General features: G+C 35.8%; 1 pseudogene across 1 annotated transcript; it reads right to left on the reverse strand.

Annotated features, from left to right (window-relative positions):
• Positions 1-675: 675 nt before the first annotated feature.
• Positions 676-2,089, reverse strand: LOC100427678 (ras-related protein Rab-5A pseudogene; annotated as a pseudogene). Its single transcript, XR_001442041.3, has one exon. The product of XR_001442041.3 is annotated as a ras-related protein Rab-5A pseudogene (transcript).
• Between the last annotated feature and the right edge of the window lie 19,240 nt (positions 2,090-21,329).

Genomic DNA, 21,329 nt, shown 5'->3' on the forward strand with positions numbered 1-21,329 from the left:
ACGAAAGAATTTTTAAAACCACACACATATCTAAAGGAATAAAGAAATAATCTATATACATGAAAAGGAAGACCAATATTTTTAACATGTCAGTTCTTCCCAAATTTATCTAGAGATTCCACACAATCCCAATCAAATATCTGTAGAAATTGACAAACTTATTCTAAAGTTTATATCAAAAGACAAAATACCCAGAATGGCCAACACAATATTGAGGGATAATAAAGTTGGAGAACTGACACTACCTGACTTCAAGATTTACTTTACTATAAGTCTTCACTGTAGCTATACAGGCAGAGTAATAAACAGAGTAATAAATGCACCTTAATGGATAGTGTTCCTTTCAAACATGTGAGTTCTTTAACAAAAATGAAATAAACCAGGTGTCTGTGATTTCTGATTAATCACTGCTTCCCCAAACAACAAAACCTATGTAATGGCCAGTAGTGATTAATCAGAAATCACAGACACCTGGTTTATTTCATTTTTGTTAAAGAACTCACATGTTTGAAAGGAACACTATCCATTAAGGTGCATTTATTAGTTCTCAAATTCTTAAAACAAGATGGGATTGCATTTGATTTTTACCCCATTTAAAAAAAAAAACGGGACTGGCTATAATTAAGATACCATTAATACTCTTCCCCACCCCCCGACCTTGTATATGTGTGATTATTTTCTTGTGGTCAATTTATTAAAATGTGAAATGTACATTTTAAATACAGATACCAGGAGAAATGAACATTTGCCTGAATACTACGGCTAAGCATCATAAACAACTTTAGAATCTCCTTCTAAAAAATGGATGTTTTTGAAAAGCCCAAATTAGTAAGTTCCAAATTTTTTTTCACAGGTGACTACTGTACCAGTGTGGAGAAATGGGCTGGTTAACTGTGTGGGTCCAGACAGTCATTTGTCTATATTCCTAGTGATGAGAAATTATTCCCCCTAACCTTCCATTGAAACAAGTGTCCGCATAGTTCTCATTTTTTCCCTACTGTTGAAACATCAGTGAGGACCCATGCATGTTATTAAAAATTAAGTTCAAAACACTTAAAATAATTGTGTATTAGAAACTTGACTCTATCATAAGTCTCTTCTTTTGGAAGTCATACTGGGCTGGTTAAATGCTCCAATTCCATTGTCATTAACATTTAGGAAGCAGAAGACTCTTCCAGCTAGTTCAAACTAGAGGTTTAGTTACTACAACACTGACTCCTGGTTGGTCGTGTGGGTTCGGTGAGGTCTACTCCTCTTCCTCTGGCAGAATTTGCTCCTGGATTTTGTGGTTCATCCTTTGGCAATTTTTTAGCTATTGCCATGAATATTTCATTTACATCCATTGATGTTTTAGCTGATGTCTCCATGAATAATAAACTATTGTCATCTGCAAAGGACTGTGCTTCCTGGAAATTTACTGCTCTTTTATTTGCTAGGTTGGCCTTGTTTCCTGCTAAAGCTATTACAGTGTTAGGACTTGCTTGCCTCTGAAGTTCTTTAACCCAATTTTTTGCTCTTGCAAAGGACTCCTCATTTGTGATATCATATACAACTATGACTGCTTGTGCTCCTCTGTAGTACATTGGTGCTAGGCTATGGTATCGTTCTTGACCAGCTGTATCCCGTATTTCAAACTTTACTGTAGTGTCATCAAGACATACAGTTTGGGTTAGAAAAGCAGCCCCAATGGTACTCTCTTGAAATTCATGAAATTGGCCTTTCACAAAACGAAGCACTAGGCTTGATTTGCCAACAGCAGACTCTCCCAGAAGTACTAGTTTGAACTGGCATATTTTATTTCCAGTATTTGGCCCGTTGGGTCTTGTTGCACCTCGATTAGCCATGTCCAAATTTGAAATAAGTCCCTAATTTCAGATTCTTCAATGAACTTCCAGAATTCAAGGGGTCAATATTCTTCTTTCTGGAGGTAAAGAAACCTAAGACCGCAGCAAGCCGAGCTGCGGGGCCGAAGCTTCCTGGCAGCAAGGCCCAGGCGTAGCCCGTAGGATGAGAGTGTGTCTATGGCGGTGGTGGTGGCGGCAGCGCCGTCGACTGCTCTTCGCGTCGCTCCCCTCACACTGGACTGTGCAGGGCTCGTGCCGTGGTGCCGCCCCTGTTCGGCTCCGTCTCCGCCTCTCGCCGCTCCGCCTTCCTCTTTCCTTTCCCCTCCGCCGCCGCCGCCGCCGCCGCCGCCAGCGCTGGACTTCCGACGAATTCTTCCTCCTCCTCCTCCCTCTGCCTCCTCCCCCCGCCAAGGGGATGTTTTAAAGGTACAGACACACAAAATTGTATAAGATGGGAGAGAAGATGACACGGACAAAATTTTGGAAACTGAAAAGTATATGGAAAATGGAAAATGACTCAGTAGTTCCTAAGAAAAGTGAATATAGTAGTGAAGAAGACAATAACCAAGCTAATTTGACTCACAGAATCCTCCAAAAGCCTCACTAAATAGTCACTGGAAGTAGAACTGTGTTGGAGGGGATTCTCAAATAAGGAAGATTAACTGCAAATCTCAGAAGCACTCAGCTTTCTAGATCCCCAAATGCCCACCCTCATTCTGGACAGAAAATTAACCAACCATCTCCCATTTCAAGGTTTATTTTTAAAAGAGGGCAAGACAGAGGATCTTATGGACTGGAAGACACTAGGAACAGTCCAGAGTGGTGGTGGGTAACATATTGGGAAAAAAACAAGGATTAACTGGATATATGTATATAAGCACAATACAACCCCTGACTTCCTTTCCACCTTCAACACTAAGGCCTTCACATTCAAGGTACTATGCAAATTAAGATCCAATATGCTTCTGGGGTAGCCAGAAAACATCAACGTCTGTAGCTTAATCGCATAAGCAAAGCAAAAAAGGTATGTAACTAAGTCTCAACTAAGTCTCAAACAATAACTCGTCTACTTATGTTGTCTTAGTGTTCAGATAATCAGTATAAATTTTTTGTAATTTGCTTTACTATACACAAACATGTTATTTTTACTTTAGGAAGATTTCAGTTTTAAAAAGTTTTTGCATAAAACTATTTTATAAGTCTATTAAAAAAACAAAATCAATTTGTGGGTCGATACATAAATATTTCCAACTATTGTTTAATTTTGTTTTTAGAACCACCCTTTCACCCTCAATAAAAGTGCCTCAGTTTGCACAATAAATTATATGGTTCACCTTATAATTATCAGTTAGGAAAACATGCCTAGGGAAGCTAAGAAACTTGTCCAACTGATGCGGGTAGGATTCAAATCCAGGTTTGCCCTTTCTCATTGTCCTCACTATACCCTGTCTTAGCAGCAACCACTCTACCTAGCATTCAGAAATAAATAAGTGATATATTGTGATAAATGTGCTTGTGTGGATATAAACTAGTGCTGAAGGTGCACATTATTTTTCCTGTGAGATATGGCAGGCTTATGATGTGTATATCTATTAGTCCATTCTCATGCTGGTATAAAGACCTGCCGGAGACTGGGTAATTTATAAAGGAAAGAGGTTTAATTGACTCATAGTTCAGCACGCCTGAGGAAGCCTTGGGAAACTTACAATTATGGCAGAAGGCAAAAGGGAAGCAAGACACCTTCTTCACAGGGCAGCAGGAAGAAGTGCTGAGTGAAGGGGGAAGAGCCCCCTACAGGAGAACTCACTCACTATCATGAGAACAGCATGGGGAAACCGCCCCCGTCATTCTCTGCCTTGACATGTGGAGATTATGGGGATTACAATTCGAGATGAGATGAGATTTGGGTGGAGACACAAAGCCTAACCATATCAGACTTGTAGAATGAGAAATTTATCAGGGAGAGAGAGAAATGCATTAGAAGAAAAGGGAGTAACACAGCCAAAGGCATGGCAACTCAGAAAAACAGGGAAAGAAGTGATAGAAACTCAGAAGGGTACTGAGTAAAAAATATACAAATCCATAAAAGTAGATAAACAAGGAAGAAGACACAGATAAATGAAGAAAAATAAATCCCAAAAAAGACTATGATACTGACAAAAACCTAGCAGAGATACCAGGAGAGTAAAATATGTTAGCTCAAGCCGAAAGAGGAGGGAGAAAAACACAAAGGAGAGGGAAGAAAGCCTTAGAAGAAGAGAGAGAGTGTGTATGTTTCTAATATCAGAGAAACATGGAAGAGTGTGGAGAAAGAAAAAAACGAGGAGAGATTAGAGAAATGTGAAGGAGGAGAGAACTAATGATTGGTTTAGAAAAGGAACGAGAGAAATCAAAGAGATATGTGGACTTTGGGAGGGGGAACATGGAAAAAGAAAGTTAAAAGGGGATGGAAAATAAAAAGAGAGAAATGGAGAGGAGGGCCATCTTAGTCCATTTTGCACTGCTAGAACAGAATACAACAGAATGGGTAACGTAGAATGAGCAGAAATCTATTGGCTTACAGTTCTGGAGGCTGGGAAGACCAAGACTGAGGGGTTGGCGCCTAGTGAGGGCCTCTTCGCTGTGTCATCCCATGGTGGAAGGGCAAAGAGCAGGAGAGAGCAAAAGGGGGTCAAATGTGCCCTTTTATAGTGAACCCACTCTCATGACAGCAGCATTAATATTCCCTCAGCCATTATGGCCTAATCATGTCTCATTAGACCCTTCCTCCCACACTCTTGCATTGAGGATTAAGTTTCCAACACATGATTTTTTGCGGGGACACATTCAAACCATAACAGGGGCTGAAAAAGGAGCAGATTCTAAATGAAACACACATGTGGCACTGAATGTTTATACATATTTACTATTATATATAATTACATGTACATATACACACATGTATACATTATACGTACATACACACGTATATATGTATATGTGTATGTACATGTATGTATGTGTATGTATATGTGTGTATATGTGTGAAAGTGAAGAAAAGAGACAGCAGGGGTAAAGACATGATGCAAAAGAAATATGTAAAAGATATAAGTGAGGAGAGGAAAGACATCCATAAAGCTATCTCTAGACTATATAATAGCTATTTTTATATTTTTCTTAGGAGACTTTCTTTAAAATCATATAATTGGGTTATTCTAATAGATTATGAACACATTTAATTCATTCTTATATTCATTCAAAAATTATCTCTTGTAATTCACTACATACCTCAGTTATAACCTTCTTATACATATAAAGTAAAACAAAAGATTACTATATCCCAGAATCTTACATTATTAAATACAAGAAATAATAGTACTATAGTTAAAATACCAACTTAGGGACATATTTTTCCACCAAAGACTCTACAATTTCCAATTAGTCTCTTTCCTCCACATTTCCCTATGAAGCAGCTGCAAGAACAGCAGGTCAAAGCAACTGGAGGAAATAAGTCACTCCAAGAGATAAAAGAAGTGAGGAGCAAGGCTGTGGGCTATCAGTCCAAAACCATGGTCACTAGGTTTTTGCCATCCCTGAATATCTTGCCCTACTGAGTTCTCTAGAGAATATGAGATGCATGACTTCTGGAAATGTGTCTTGCTAGGGCACACACCATGCTGACATATTCATTTCTTCATAACTGGAAAAGTCAATGCTCTGACATGGATTTTAATCTGCAATTCTCAGGAGTTTTCCCATAGAGATTTTGCAAATGATCAACTTTGATTCTTCCCAAACCTGTGACTCTGCCTTCCTGATAGCTAGTACTGAAACAAATACACATAAGTTCATAGGAATTCTGTGATTTCATTACTTTTTATTATCAGAATACCAAAAGTTTGTCAAAGATATATTGATTGTATTGGAAATTTATACAATATTGAATGTGATATATAGGTAAATATTATCTTAAACACCTAAATGTAGGCTTTCAGGAAAGCCCATATGTTCACAGAAACTTCAAAAATGTTAAAGCTGCCTCTCATCTTATAAATGTTTTAAACGCAGGCAGAGTCCCTAATTTATTCCTTCCTACTCCTTTTCTTTTCTCCTGTGTACATATAGCGGTGTTTTTCCCATTCACGTTCTATAATGTGACTACGCCTATATTCCCCAAGACCTACCTGAACAATGTTATTTAAGCTCCTACAGGAAGAAAGATTTATAACACCAGTACAGCTTTTGGTTTCCCCATCATTCTAAATATGAATACTTTAAGACTAAATCTAGCATTTCCAAAGATTCCCCACAGTCAGATAATTTGACTCGTTTTGTTTGTTTTTTAACTTTTAAGAACTTTTAAGGATAGCTACCCAATGTATTCTACAAAGTCAGCGTAACCCTCATAAAAAATCGTGATTATTATAGTTTGAAAATATTAATTTCACTTCTAAATAGAGATGCAAGATGCTGAATAAAATCCTGGAAATTAAAATTCAATAGTAAAAGAACAACCCACCATGATCAAGTAAGTTTCACCTTAAAAATGCAAGGAATTTACAATACTAGGCAATCTATCAATGTAACACATCATACCAATATGTCAAATATGTCATTTTTGGCAGTTGCAACAGAAATCCCAAAAAAAGTTTACTATCCTTTCCTTATTTAAACATATACATATATATATACCATTGCAAACCCATTAGAATGGATAAAATCAAAGAGACTGATAATACCAAGTGGTGGCTAGAATGAAAAGCATTAGGAACTCATATCTTTTTTTTATTCTAAATTTAATCTTTTATTTTATTTTTTTTTTGCAGGGAAATAAAGTGATTTTATTTTAAATTTCTTTTTTTCTTTTTTATTATAATTTAAGTTATAGGGTACATGTGTACAACGTGAGGGTTTGTTACATATGTATACATGTGCCATGTTGGTGTGCTGCACACATTAACTCGTCATTTACATTAGGTATACCTCCTAATGCTATCCCTCCCCCCACCCCCTACCCCCTAGTAGGCCCCGGTGTGTGATGTTCCCCTTCCTGTGTTCAAGTGTTCTCATTGTTCAATTCCCACCTATGAGTGAGAACATGTGGTGTTTGGTTTTCTGTTCTTGCGATAGTTTGCTGAGAATGATGGTTTCCAGCTGCATCCATGACCCTACAAAGGACATGAACTCATCCTTTTTTATGGCTGCATAGTATTCCATGGTGTATATGTGCCACATTTTCTTAATCCAGTCTGTCATTAATGGACATTTGGGTTGGAGGAACTCACATCTTATAAACTACAGTGATTGGTCCAGGGATGGATTTACAAACATACTAAGTCAAATTCCTTCTCTGAGACATGGAGTTGCTTAGTTGCTTGAGGACACATTCCCTGTCATTTGCAGAAAACCTGTCTACAGTGGGAAAGAATGAAGCCAAAGAGAGATAATTGGAGTTGAAAAATGGTGGCAGAGATAGAGAAATATGTATATATTTCAATATATAAATTATACATCTTTGTATATGTATATATTTCTATATATTATATATATATTTCTCTAATATTTATATATATGAGAATGACAGAGACAGAGACAGATGACCCTATGTCTTAGTCCATTTTCTATTGCTATAACTGAATACTACAGACTAGGTAATTGATAAAGAAAAGAAATTTGTTTCTTACAGTTCTAGAGGCTGGTAAGTCCTAGGCCAAGGGGCCATACCTGGTGAGAGCCTTTACTGTATCATAACATGATGGAAGACATCATATGGTGAGAGGGCAACAGCAAGAGGAAAACTGGCTTTCATAATGGACTCACTCTCATGATTAAAAAAAAAAAAACAAAACTTACTCTCATGATACCCCCATGAGTCACTTAATCCATGAACAGATTTACCCATTCATGAGGGCAGAACTCTCATGAGCTGATCATCTTTTTTTTCTTTTATTGAGACAGAGTCTTGCTGTGTCACCCAGGCTGGAGTGCAGTGACATGATCTCAGCTCATTACAACCTCCACCTCCCAGATTCAAGTGATTTTCCTGCCTCAGCTTCCTGAGTAGTTGGGACTACAGGCACACCCACCGTGCCTGGCTAATTTTTGTATTTTAGTAGAGATGGGGTTTTGCCATGTTGGCCAGGCTGGTCTTGAACTTCTGACCTCAAGTGATCCACCCACCTTGGCCTCCCAAAGTGCTGGGATTACAAGTGTGAGCCACTGCCTCTGGCCCCAATTACCACTTAAACACCCCTCCTCTTAATACTGTTACACTGGGGATTAAGCTTCAACATGAGTTTCAGGGGGGGCAAACATTCAAGTCATATCACCCTGCAATACTGAGTCCCCAGCCAGTATTACCTGAACACAGATTCACTTTTGGAATGTTTATTAATATGAAGCCATAAATTTCCATTTATTCTCAGGCTCATTTGAATTATTTCTCTTACTTTCAAGAGAGCTCACCCAATTATGAGTGAGAACATATGATGTTTGATTTTCCATTCTTGATTTACTTATACTAATGGTCTCCACTTATACTAATTGTCTCCAATTCCATCCAGGTTGCTGTGAATGCCATTAATTCGTTTATGGCTGAGTAGTACTCCATGAGATATATATATACACACACACACACACACACACATATACACACACAGATATACACATACATATATACACACACAGAGATATATATATATACACACACATATATCACATTTTCTTTATCCACTCCTTGACTGACGGGCATTTGGGCTGGTTTCATATTTTTGCAATTGCAAATTGTGCTGCTATAAACATGTGCGCAAGTATCTTTTTTTGTATAATGACTTCTTTTCCTTGGGATAGATACGGAGTAGTGGATTGCTGAATCAAATGGTAGATCTACTTTTAGTTCTTTAAGGAATCTCCACACTGTTTCCATAGTGGTTGTACTAGTTTACATTCCCACCAACAGTGTAAGTGTTCCCTTTTCACCACATCCACGCCAACATCCATTATTTTTTTATTTTTTGATTATGGCCATTCTTGCAGGAGTCAGGTGGTATCACATTGTGGTTCTGATTTGCATTTCCCTGATAATTAGTGATGTTGAGCATTTCTTCATATGCTTCTTGGCCATTTGTATATCTTAATTTTCTCTCTTGAGAATTACCTATTCATATCTTTAGCCCACGTTTTGAAGGGATTGTTTGTTTTTTTCTTGCTGATTTGTTTGAGCTCTTTGTAGATTCTGGATATTAGTCCTTTGTGGGATGTAAGGACTGTGAAGATTTTCTCTTTCTCCGTGGGTTGTCTGTTAACTCTGCTGATTATTATTATTATTATTATTATTATTATTATTATTATTATTTTGCTGTGCAAAAGCTTTTTAGTTTAATGAAGTCCCACCTATTTGTCTTTGTTTTTGTTGCATTTGCTTTTGAGTTTTTGATCATGAAGTCTTTGCCTAAACCAGTGTCTAGAAGGATTTTTCCAGTGCTATCTTCTAGAATTTTTAAGGTTTCATATCTTAGATTTAAGTCTTTGATCCATCTTGAGTTGATTTTTGTATAACGTGAGAGATGAAGATCCAGTTTCATTCTTCTGCATGTGGCTTGCCAATTATCACAGTACCATTTGTTGGATAGTGTGCCCTTTCTCCACTTTGTTTTTGACGGCTTTGTCAGATCATTTGGTGATTAAATATATTTTTAAAAATCAACAACATACAATGTGAACTGAGTTTCAAAACAATATTTTATAACATGTGATTTCATTTAGTAGTGACAATTTGGAAGACCCCTAAAGAGATAAGGACAATTCATTAAATATTGAAAGCTTTATTACAAAAATACGGTATCTAGTATTGAACGATAAGGTTGTATCTTCATGCACCATACACATGTCTGAAAAGTAACATATCAGTCACTCAAACAGACATTTTGTGTTCATTACATTAGTTTGGTATTTTTTAAAATGGAATTATCTGGTTTGGTTGGAATAATGACACAATCCTGACAATATTTCTTTGTATAATAGTAACCAAGAAATGGCTGAGTTATTTATAAGGTATATGAAGTGTCTTTCTCCAATAGATATCCAAACAATTGTTCTCCTACCAATATTATCACCTCAGAATCTGAACACTTAAATGCCAAACATATTCGTGTCTCATTAATCTTGTCCTGGATATATGTAATTTACATATTACATATAGCTAGGACATTATCAGTACAATATTCATATTCCTATCAAGGTTTATGTTTTTGCATGTTTGTTCTCTTTTTTAATCAGAAGATTAGTACAATAGGACTACTGCAGTTCCATATAGCTACTGATTGTTTCATTTCTATCACCTATGAGTAGCACACATGCATAATTTTGCTATAGGCACATCATGAGCCATTTATAATTGACAGTTCATGCAACTAGAGAATAGTCAAAATCCCATCAGCTCTATTTTGGGGAAAGACTAATTATTGCACAGTTTCTAGAGAAGGATGTTGACAAGTAGAATGAAATGGATGGTTTTATATTTAAAATTCCACCAGAAAAAAAAGGTAATTTCTTTTTAGCTTTTATAAACTGAGTTATCCTATTCACAATGTTAGACATTTCCATTTCTAATATTCCTAAACCTATCTGGATATTATCCCTAAGGATCTTTTTTTTATTTCAATAGTTGTTAGGATACAGATGATTTTTGGTTACATGGATGAGTTCTTTCAGGGTGAATTCTGATATTTTAGTGCACTCATCACCCAAGCAGTGTACACTGTATCCAATATGTAGTCTTTTATCCCTTACTCACCTCCCAATCTGCCCCCACCGAGTCCCTAAAGTCCATTATATCACTCTGTGTGCTTTACATCCTCATAGCTTAGCTCCCACTTACAAATGAGAACCTACGGTATTTGGTTTTTCATTCCTGAGTTACTTCACTTAAAATAAGGGCCTCCAGCTCCATCCAAGTTGCTGCAAAAGACATTATTTCGTTCTTTTTTATGGCTGAGAAGTATTCCATGGTGTAGAGATATCACATTTTCATTATCCACGCATTGGTTGATGGGCCCTTAGCTTGGTTCCATATCTTTGCAATTGTGAATTGTGCTGCTATAAATATGCCTGTGCATGTGTCCTTTTGATACAATAACTTCTTTTCCTTTGGGTAGATATCCAGTAGTGGGATGGCCGAATTGAATGGTAAATCTACTTTCAGTCCTTCAAGGAATCTCCATACTGTTTTCCAAAGTGGTTCTACTAATTTACATTCCCACCAGCAGTGTATAAGCCTTCCTTTCTCACCACATCCATGCCAACATCTGTTGTTATTTGCCTTTAATTATGGCCATTCTTGCAGGAGTAAGGTGGTAACTCATTGTGGTTTTAATTTGCATTTTGCTGATGATTCATGCTGTTGAACATTTTTTCATACTTGTTGGCTGTTTGTATATCTTCTTTTGAGAAATGTATTAATTTCCTTTGCCCACTTTTTGATGGGATTATTTGTTTTTTTCCTGCTGATTGATTTGAGTTCCTTGTATATTCTGGATACTAGTCCTTTGTCGGATGCATAGTTTGCAAATATTCTCTCCCACTCTGTGGGTTATCAGTTTAATCTGCTGATTATTTCTTTCGCTGTGCAGATGCTTTTTAGTTTAATTAGGTCCTATTTATTTATTTTTGTTTTTGTTACATTTGCTTATGGGGGTCTTAGTCATAAATTCTTTCCCAAAGCCAATGTCCAGAAGAGTTTTTCCTAAGTTTACTTCTAGAATGTTTATGTATTCAGGTCTTAGATTTAAGTGATTAATCCATCTTGAGTTGATTTTTGTATAAGGTGAGGGATAGGGATCCAGTTTCATTCTTCTACATGTGGCTAGCCAGATTTTCCAGCACCATTTACTGAACAGAGTTTCACTTCCCCAATTTACGTTTTTGTATGCTTTGTAGAAGTTTAGTTGGCTATAAGTATTTGGCTTTATTTCTGGGTTCTCCATTCTGTTCTACTGGTCTAAGTGCCTGTTTTCATACCAGTGACATGCTGCTTTGGTAACTACAGCCTTAGTATAATTTGAAGTCAGGCAATGTGACACCTCCAAGTTTGGTCCTTTCACTTAGTATTGCTTTGGCTATGCGGGCTCTTTGTTGGTTCTACATATATCTTAGGATTCTTTTTTCTAGTTCATCAAAGAATAATAATGGTATTTTTTATGGGAATTGCATTGAATCTGTAGATTGCTTTTAGAAGTATGGTCATTTTTACAATATTGATTCTTCTCATCCATGAGCATAAGATGTGTTTCCATTTGTTTGTGTCATCTGTTTCTTTCAGTGTTGTTTTGTAGTTTTCCTTGTAGAGATCTTTCACATCTTTGACTAAGTGTATTCCTAGGTCTTTTATTTTATTTGCCACTGTTGTAAAAGAGATTGAGTTTTTAATTTGATTATCAACTTGGTCACTGTTGCTGTATAACAGTGCTACTGATTTATGTACACTGATTTTGTAACTTGACACTTTACTGAATTTGTTTATCAGATCTAGGAGCCTTTTGGATGGGTCTTTACGGTTCTTTAAGTATACAGTCACATCACTGGCAAACACTGACAGTCTGACTTCCTCTTTTCCAATTTGGATGCCTTTATGTCTTTCTCTTGCCCAAATGCTCTGACTAGGACTTCCAGTACTTTGTTGAATAGTAGTGGTGAAAGTGGATATCCTTGTCTTGTTCTAGTTCTCAGGGAGAATGCTTTCAACTTTTCCCCATGCAATATAATATTGGCTGTGGGTTTGTCACATATGGTTTTTATTACTTTAGGGTAAGTCCTTTCTTGCCTATTTGTTGTATTTTGTGGACGGTTTTTGTCATAAAGGGATAATTGATTTTATCAAATGCTTTTTCTGCATCTATTAAAATGATCACATGGGTTTTTGTTTGTAATTCTGTTTGTGTGATGTATCACATTTATTGACATGGTGCATATATTAAACCATCCCTCCATTCTTGCGATGAAATCCACTTGGTCACAATGTATTATCTTTTATATGTGCTGTTGGATTTGTTTAGCTACTATTTTGTTGAGGATTTTTGCATCTATGTTCATCAGGGATATTGGTCTGTAGTTTTCTTTTTTTGAAATGTCTTTTCCTGGTTTTGGTATTAAGGTGACACTGGCTTCACAGAATGCTTTAGGAAAGGTTCCTTCCTTTCTCTGTCTTTTGGAATTGTTTCAGCAGTATTGGTACCAATTCTTCTTTGGATGTCTGGTAGAACTCAGCTGTGAATCCCTCTTGTCCTAGACTTTTTTATTGGCAATTTTTTTAAATATTTTTTGTTATACTTTAAGTTCTGGGGTACATGTGCAGAATGTGCAGATTTGTTACATAGGTATACACGTGCCATGGTGGTTTGCTGCACCCATCAACCTGTCATCCACATTAGGTGTTTCTCATAATGCAATCCCTCCCTTAGCCCCACACCCCCCAACAGGCACCGGTGTGTGATGTTCCCCTCCCTATGTCCATGCATTCTCATTGTTCAACTCCCACTTATGAGTGAGAAAATGTAGTGTTTAGTTTTCTCTTCTTGAGTTAGTTTGCTGAGAATGATGGTTTCCAGCTTCATCCATGTCTATGCAAAGGACATGAAGTCATCCCTTTTTTTATGGCTGCATTGTATTCCATGGTGTATATGTACCACGTTTTCTTTACCCAGTCTGTCATTGATGGGCATTTGGGTTGGTTCCAAGTCTCTATTATTGTGAATAGTGCCACAATAAACATACATGTGCATATGTCTTTAGAGTAGAATAATTTCTAATCCTTTGGGTATATACCCAATAATGGGAATGCTGGGTCAAATGGTATTTCTGGTTCTAGATCCTTGAGGAATCACCAGACTGTCGTCCACAACGTTTGAAGTAATTTACACTCCCACCAACAGTGTAAAAGTGTTCCTATTTCTCCAAATCCTCTCCGGCATCTGTTGTTTCTTGACTTTTTGATGATCATCATTTTAACTGGCATAAGATGGTAGCTCACTGTGGTTTTGATTTGCATTTATTGGCAATTTTTTATTACTGATTCAATCATGCTGCTGTTTGTTATTGGTCTGTTCAATAGCAGTTTCTATTTCTTCCTGATTCAATCTAGAAGGGTTGCATGTTTCCAGGAATTTATTCATTCTCCCTAGCTTTTTTAGTATGTATGCATAAAGGTGTTCATAGTAGCCTTGAGTGATCTTTTGTATTTATGAGATATCAGTTGTAATATCTCCAGTTTCATTTCTAATTGAGTTTGTTTGGATCTTCTCTCTTCTTTTCTTGGTTAGTCTCACTAGTGGTCCACCAATTTTATCTTTCAGAGAACCAGTTTTTTGTTTCATTTATCTTTTGTATTGGTTATTGTTGTTTCAATTGCATTTACTTCTGCTCTTTGTTATTTTCTTTTACTGGCTTTGGGTTTTATTCCTTCTTATTTCTCCCATTCCTTGAGGTGTGATATTAGGTTGTCAATTTGTGCTATTTCAGACTTTTTGACGTAGGAATTTAGTGCTAAGAACTTTCCTCTTGACACTGCTTTTGTTGTATCCATCCCAGAGGTTTTGATAAGTTGTGTCACTATGATCATTCATTTGAAATAAGTTTTTAGTGTCTAACTTGATTTCATTATTAACCCCCAAATTATTCAAGAGTAGATTGTTTAATTTTCATGTATTTGTATAGTTTCAGGTTTCCTTTTGCAGTTGATTTCCAGTTTTATTCTGCTGTCTGTGGTCTGAGAAAATACTTGATATGATTTCAATTTTCTTAAACTTACTGAAACTTGTTTTGCAGCCTATTATATGGTCTATCTTGGAGAATATTCCATGTGCTGATGAGAAGAATATATATTCTGCATTTGTTGAGACAAATATCTGTAAATATTTGTTAATTCCATTGGTTCTAGGGTATAGTTTAAGCCCATTTTTCCTTTTTTGACTGTTGACTTTCTGTCTTGATGATCTGTTTAGTGCTGTCAGTGGAGTACTGATGTCCCACTATTACGGTGCTGCTGTCTGTCTCATTTCTTACGTCTAGTAGTTTTCCCCAGTATTTTATTTGCTGAGTTGATGTTTCAAGCGTCAAACCAGTAGGGCAGGTATCCCTGGGTAGGAACCAGCTGTAGCTAAAGCAGATGGGTAGAAGCAATATCCAGTGGTGGGTAGAGGCCCTGACCTTCATGAAGGTGGCTGGGGAGGCTCTCAATTAGATGCACTGAGGTTTTATCAGGGTCAAGAGTGGGAGGTACCTCAGTTCCCTTGCCAGGCCAGCAGGAAAGCTCTCTACATCCAAGCCTCACTCCTATCCTAGTGTTCTGGCTATTCAGATCAGAAAAGCACCTCTTTACATCTGTAGAAATATTGATGTTCTGAATAGAAAGGAATTGTGATTCTGCCTCTCATGCAAGCCTGAACCTGGGGAGTGCTCCTCCTCTGAGGATGCAATCACCCTGAATCGTTCCAGGAGGGCTGTCTATAGGTGTACATGCTGAGTTCCTATGGGAGAGGCCCCACCTACGTTGGCAGTGGTGGACAAGGGGGGAGCAAGGAACACAGCAAAAGAAATAATCATCAGAGTTATCAGACAACCCACGGAGTGAGAGAAAATCTTCACAATTTATACATCCTATAAAGGACTAATATCCTGAATCTACAAATAACTCAAACAAATCAGCAAGAACAAAACAAACAATCCCATCAAAACGTGGGCTAAGGATATGAATAGACAATTCTCAAAAGAGGAAAAAGAAGATATACAAATGGACATCGAGCATATGGAAAAATGCTCAACATCACTAATTATCAAGGAGATTCAAATCAAAAACACAATGGGATATCACCTCACTCCTGCAAAAATGGTCATAATAAAAAAAAAGGATGTTGGCGTAAATGTGGTGAAAAGGGAACACTTTTAAACTGTTGGTGAGAATATAAACTAGTACAACCACTATGGAAACAGTGTGGAGATTCCTTAAAGAACTAAAAGTAGATCTACCATTTGATCCAGCAATCCCACTACTCGGTATCTTCCCAGAAAAAAAGAAGTCATTATACCAAAAAGATACTTGCACACGCATCTTTATAGCAGCACAATTTGCAACTATAAAAATATGAAACCAGCCCAAGTGCCCATCAGTCAACACATATATACACATGTGTATACATATACACACACATATATACACATATATACACACATGTATGTGTATATATATATATACACACACACACATACATACACATATATACACACACACATACCATGGAATACTACTCAGCCATAAAAATTGATGAATTAAAGGCATTTGCAGCAACCTGGATGGAATTGGAGACCATTACTCTAAGTGAAGGAACTCAAGAATGTAAAACTAAACATCTTATGTTCTCTATCATCATTGGGAGTTAATCTATGAGGACGCAAAGGCATAGAAATGATACAGTAGACTTTAGGGACTCGGGGAAAGAGTGGGGGTGGGGGGAGAAGGATAAAAGAAAGACTGCTTGGGTGATGGGTGCACCGAAATCTCAGAAATCACCACTAAATAACTTATTCATGTAACCAAACACCACTTGTTTCCCAAAAACCTATTGAAATAAAAAATTAATTTAAAAAATTCAAAAGGCAGAATGAATAAATCACATTATTTTAACGATCACTGCTGGCATCTCTCAATGAACAGACATCACCACGCCAACTGCTAAGTTTTTATGTGCTCAATGCAAGGAAGTAGACAATGGATACTGCAGCGCATAGAAATATACAATCCCCAGGCTGTGGCCATTTTTATTCTACCTTTAGAAGTTGAAATATATTTAAAAAGTGCTTTATCTAACAAACTCACACTTTCTTGTGCATTCATATATATCATTATCATTCCTTGCAATAACACCTTAAACCTCTAACAACGTGGATTTGTTAAGGAAAAGGCTATGTCACATTGGTTTTTGAGATTTCCCAAAATAATGTACCATGCCAGTCTCAAACTTTTTAGACTGAATTATATTCACTTTACCTTTTTTCTGGTTCACTTTGCTATTTCTGGTAGAGTGGTTCTGCCTACATGAGTAAAATTTTATTACACTCTTATCCTTCACTATTGGCTCTACCTTGGCAGTCCGGTTTAATCGTGCCAGATGTTGTTTTTGCAAAGCTCAATCCTTCTGCACAGATAATAGCCAGCCTAACCAATTCTTCCACTAAAAGAACCACCCTCCCTCAGAAAAGTGGTAAATTCAGGGGATAATTTCTGACAATTAAGCAAACTAACCTCCTTTCAATCAATTTATATGTTGCTATTTTACCAAAAAGATGTGATCTTTGTACTCCAAATGGTAACTGTTTTATCCTGGCTAGTCTAAAATACTCTTCATTTATTGCTTTTGTCTTATTATGTTTCTTTTACTACAGAGTATTAATCTCTCATATAGAGAATATAAATATTAATTTTAATTATAAGGCAATGAAACAGATTTTTCATGTGCAACTTATGAAATCAATCACATTGCTTTTCTGTGTCACCTACATCTATATGGATTTTTTTTCTCTTTTCATACAAAGGAAAGAAGTAATTGTTTATACCTCCAATGATCCATCTCCCCCCAACTGGAAATGCATTCATGAAGAAATCCTATTTCTAACAAATGCATATCCTCTGCTCTTAAATTTTCTTTTTTCTTCTATTTCGCTGACTTTGCAAATAAATATATCAAAAAGCATACAGAGTAACATGTCACTTATCCAAAGAACAGATTTCTAGTAATTTCAACCATCAGGAAAAACATGCCATAAACTTTATAAAAGACAAAACGTCTTCTGAGAAGCCAGTTGTCAAAAAGCACACACTTATTTCATATGAAGAAAAATTAAAATGATCTCTCCTTTCCCTGAGTACCAATCACTTATTGCCTGTGTTTTTCTCATACCACTGACAATTTTTCCTTATTCTTCTAGTTATTTATGTTAATGTGTTATCTTCTTTACCAACATAGATCTTTACTGGCAGGATCCATGTCTAAGTTATTCTCCACAATGCCAGTTTCTTCATTTATGTTTTATAAAGAATCATTTCAAAATCCTTTAAAGCCCCATGAAAGTTGCAGAAAGGTCAAGGTAATGGGGACTAGGAAAAGGCTATTTGATTTGTCCAGTTTTTCACTAGTGTCTGACACTTAGCACATGCTTTTATTATATGTATTTTTATACACTTTTCATATTTTCAACTGCATCAACTAAAAAGGAAACTTTATAAGCTCCTTGTGGGAAAGTTCCATATGCTGCTCATCTTTGTATCTCTCAAAGCTTTTAAATAGAATCTTGCACATAATAGGCACAGATATATAAATGAATGAATATAAATCAGATTAGAAGGATAAATGGCAGACAACCATAAGGTATGACAGCTGACAGCTAAGAAAAGCATTAGAATATAAAAAGCCATTTTATATTCATTAAACATTTATTAAATGCTTGCTATATACTAAAAGCTGTGCTAATGTACTAAAAAACAAGACATATAATTTCCCTCAGATAACTCACAGTTTGGTGGGGTAATCAGGAATGAAGCCAATACTTATAATCCAAATTTATAAAAGATTTTGGCCTATTGATATATCCGTTGCCTGAGCCTAGCCCAGTGCATGGCATATTGGAAAAATATTTTTTAAATAAAAAATGAGTTTAAACTAATAAAACCTTGAGTACTAAAAGGGGTAAGGTTACATTAACCTTATTCTAGATAAATGAGTCATTACTCACTATATTACCATCATTTTTTAAATGCTTATAATCTAAATTAGATTGTTTTCCTAATATTCTCTTTGTGCCATATCCTAACAATAAGAAATATGAATAGTTGTTTTAATAAATATGCATAGTCATCTTTTAGGAGATATTTTAAAATATACCTAAACAGATGTGGATATTATTAACAATGTTAATCATTTAATTTTTTTCTCTATTTTCTGTTTTTGCAAGGCAACATTTCTCTTGGTGTCTTATATAATTTCCCCCAAAATGTACTAAATACTTTATTCACTGTTAGACAATTTCCAAGAGCTCATAGACCCTTAAGGGGTTCCCCCAATATTTGATAGATTATAGCAAGAGTACTAGCCGGCTATTGAAATATTCAAGCACAGCCTTTGAGAATAATTTTACTCAACTTTTAGGATTCAGAAAAATAGTCCACTATTAATTACCCTCTTTTTTCTGGAAATGACGAGGATCCTAGGTGAATACGAAATAAGTTTAATTTTCCTTCCCATGGATAGTTAAAAAGTACAGTGTCTGTGAAAGGAGAATTTCACCGCTATTTACAGCCTTGGAGTGCTAATGGACTCAAAGAATTTAGCAGCCGTATTTAATTATTGTCCAAAAGATGATGCACAATAAGTAAATGGGCCTGACTTAGGTTTCCTATACATGGTGCTGTATTGCACAATAATCTAGCCATCCATTTACTATCATAGTTGATATTTGTTATATTGTCAATATTTAATACTGTTACTAAAAAATAACAGTAAGTGGTAATGTGTATTGCAGGGTTTACTCCACTATAGATGTACTAGACAAGGATTATTTTAGCATCTTAGGAACAGATTTTTTCTCTACTTAAAAAAATACATTCATTATAGAAAGTTTGTAATATCTAAAAAGAACAAGTAATGTTATAACAACCACTTTCATTATCCCAAAACTCAGAATGAGTGTCAATATTTTGGTGTATTTCCTTTCAGTATGTATGTCTTTGTGTGTGTGTGTATGCTTTATATGGTATATACAAGGACTTCATGTTCATGGTGTATATATATATATATGTGGCATATATATATATACCTCAGACTATGTTGTAGAAATTTCCTCCTATCCGTAGATATAATTCTAATTTTGAATGGTTACATAGAATTTCATAGTATAAATGGACTACAAGATATTTAACCAGTGACTTATTATAAATCTTTAAGCTATTTCCAAAGATTCATTATGAAAAGTAACTGTATAATAAATATGTCTTTTCATAGATCAATTATTTTCCTAGGATAAATTACTAGAGAAGAATTAGCAAAATGGTATAAACATTAATAAATATCACTAAACTGCTTACAGGAAAGGATTTACACTATCATCAGTATAGTCTATGTGTTTCCCTCACTAACACTGCATTGGATGAATGAATGGATGGATAGAAGGATCAATGGCTCAATAGACAGAAAGACTGATAAGGAGGTATATAAATGCATACATAGATACATAGATATATACACACATATATACATATAGACACACACACATATTTCAATGGCTTATATTAAAGAAGCCAAGGGGAATCTCATTATTAATTTGTATTTTTTGGTCGACGGTATTCATTTACATAAATAGTAATAATATATTCTGACTTTTTATATTTTTTCTTAAATATTTGCCCTTTTTCTATTGATTACAGCATCTTCTCATTTTCTTATTGAACTGTAAGTGCTGCCTGAATATAAAAATATTAGAACATTATCTACCAATCAGGATTGCAATTTTATTATGAAAATTATTAAAATCAGGCCAGGGGCGGTGGCTCACACCTGTAATCCCAGCACTTTGGGAGACTGAAGCGGGCAGATCATGAGTTCAAGAGATCGAGACCATCCTGGCCAACGTGATGAAACTCTGTCTCTACTAAAAATACAAAAATTATCCGGGCGTGCTGGTGCACACCTGTAGTCCCAGCTACTCAGGGGGCTGAGGCAAGAGAATCGTTTGAACTCGGGAGGCAGAGGTTGTGGTGAGCTGAGATCGCTCTACTGCACTCCAGCCTGGTGACAGAGTGAGACTCTGTCTCAAAATATATATATATATATATATATATATATATATATATATATATATATATATATAAATATATAGAAAACTAGAAAGAACTATAAACCACAAGTACTTTTATCCACTGTCCAGAACTAATAAATATCAACACTATCATAATTATTTTACAATTTTTCTCTTTTCTTTAAAATAAATAAATATTACAGATAGAGTTCAAGCTTCTTTTTAGTCTTCCTCAAACCAATTCCCCTCCATTCCTACCCAGAGCCATCAATGATCATGAAATTGGTGTGTATACTCCCCATCATGTTCTTATACATTAGAAGTATTCATTCAGTATTGTTTAGGCTACCTTAAAAATAAGTTAAATGCCCATCAACGGATGATTGGATAAAGAAAATGTGGTATAGATATATATATATATACCATCAAATACTATTAAGTCAAAAAAAGAATGAAATGTCTCTTTTGCAGCAACATGGATGAAGTTGGAGGCCATTATCTTAAGTGAAATAATTCAGAAAGTCAAATGCTGCACATTCTCATTACAAGCAGAAACTAAATAATGTGTACATACAGACATAAAGTGTGGAATAATAGACACTGGAGACATGGAAGAGTAGTGGAGTGGGACAGGAGTGAGGGATGAGAAAATGCCTAATGGATACCATG

The sequence above is a fragment of the Macaca mulatta genome, chromosome X (genome assembly GCF_049350105.2).
Source record: "Macaca mulatta isolate MMU2019108-1 chromosome X, T2T-MMU8v2.0, whole genome shotgun sequence".
NCBI lineage: Eukaryota > Metazoa > Chordata > Mammalia > Primates > Cercopithecidae > Macaca > Macaca mulatta.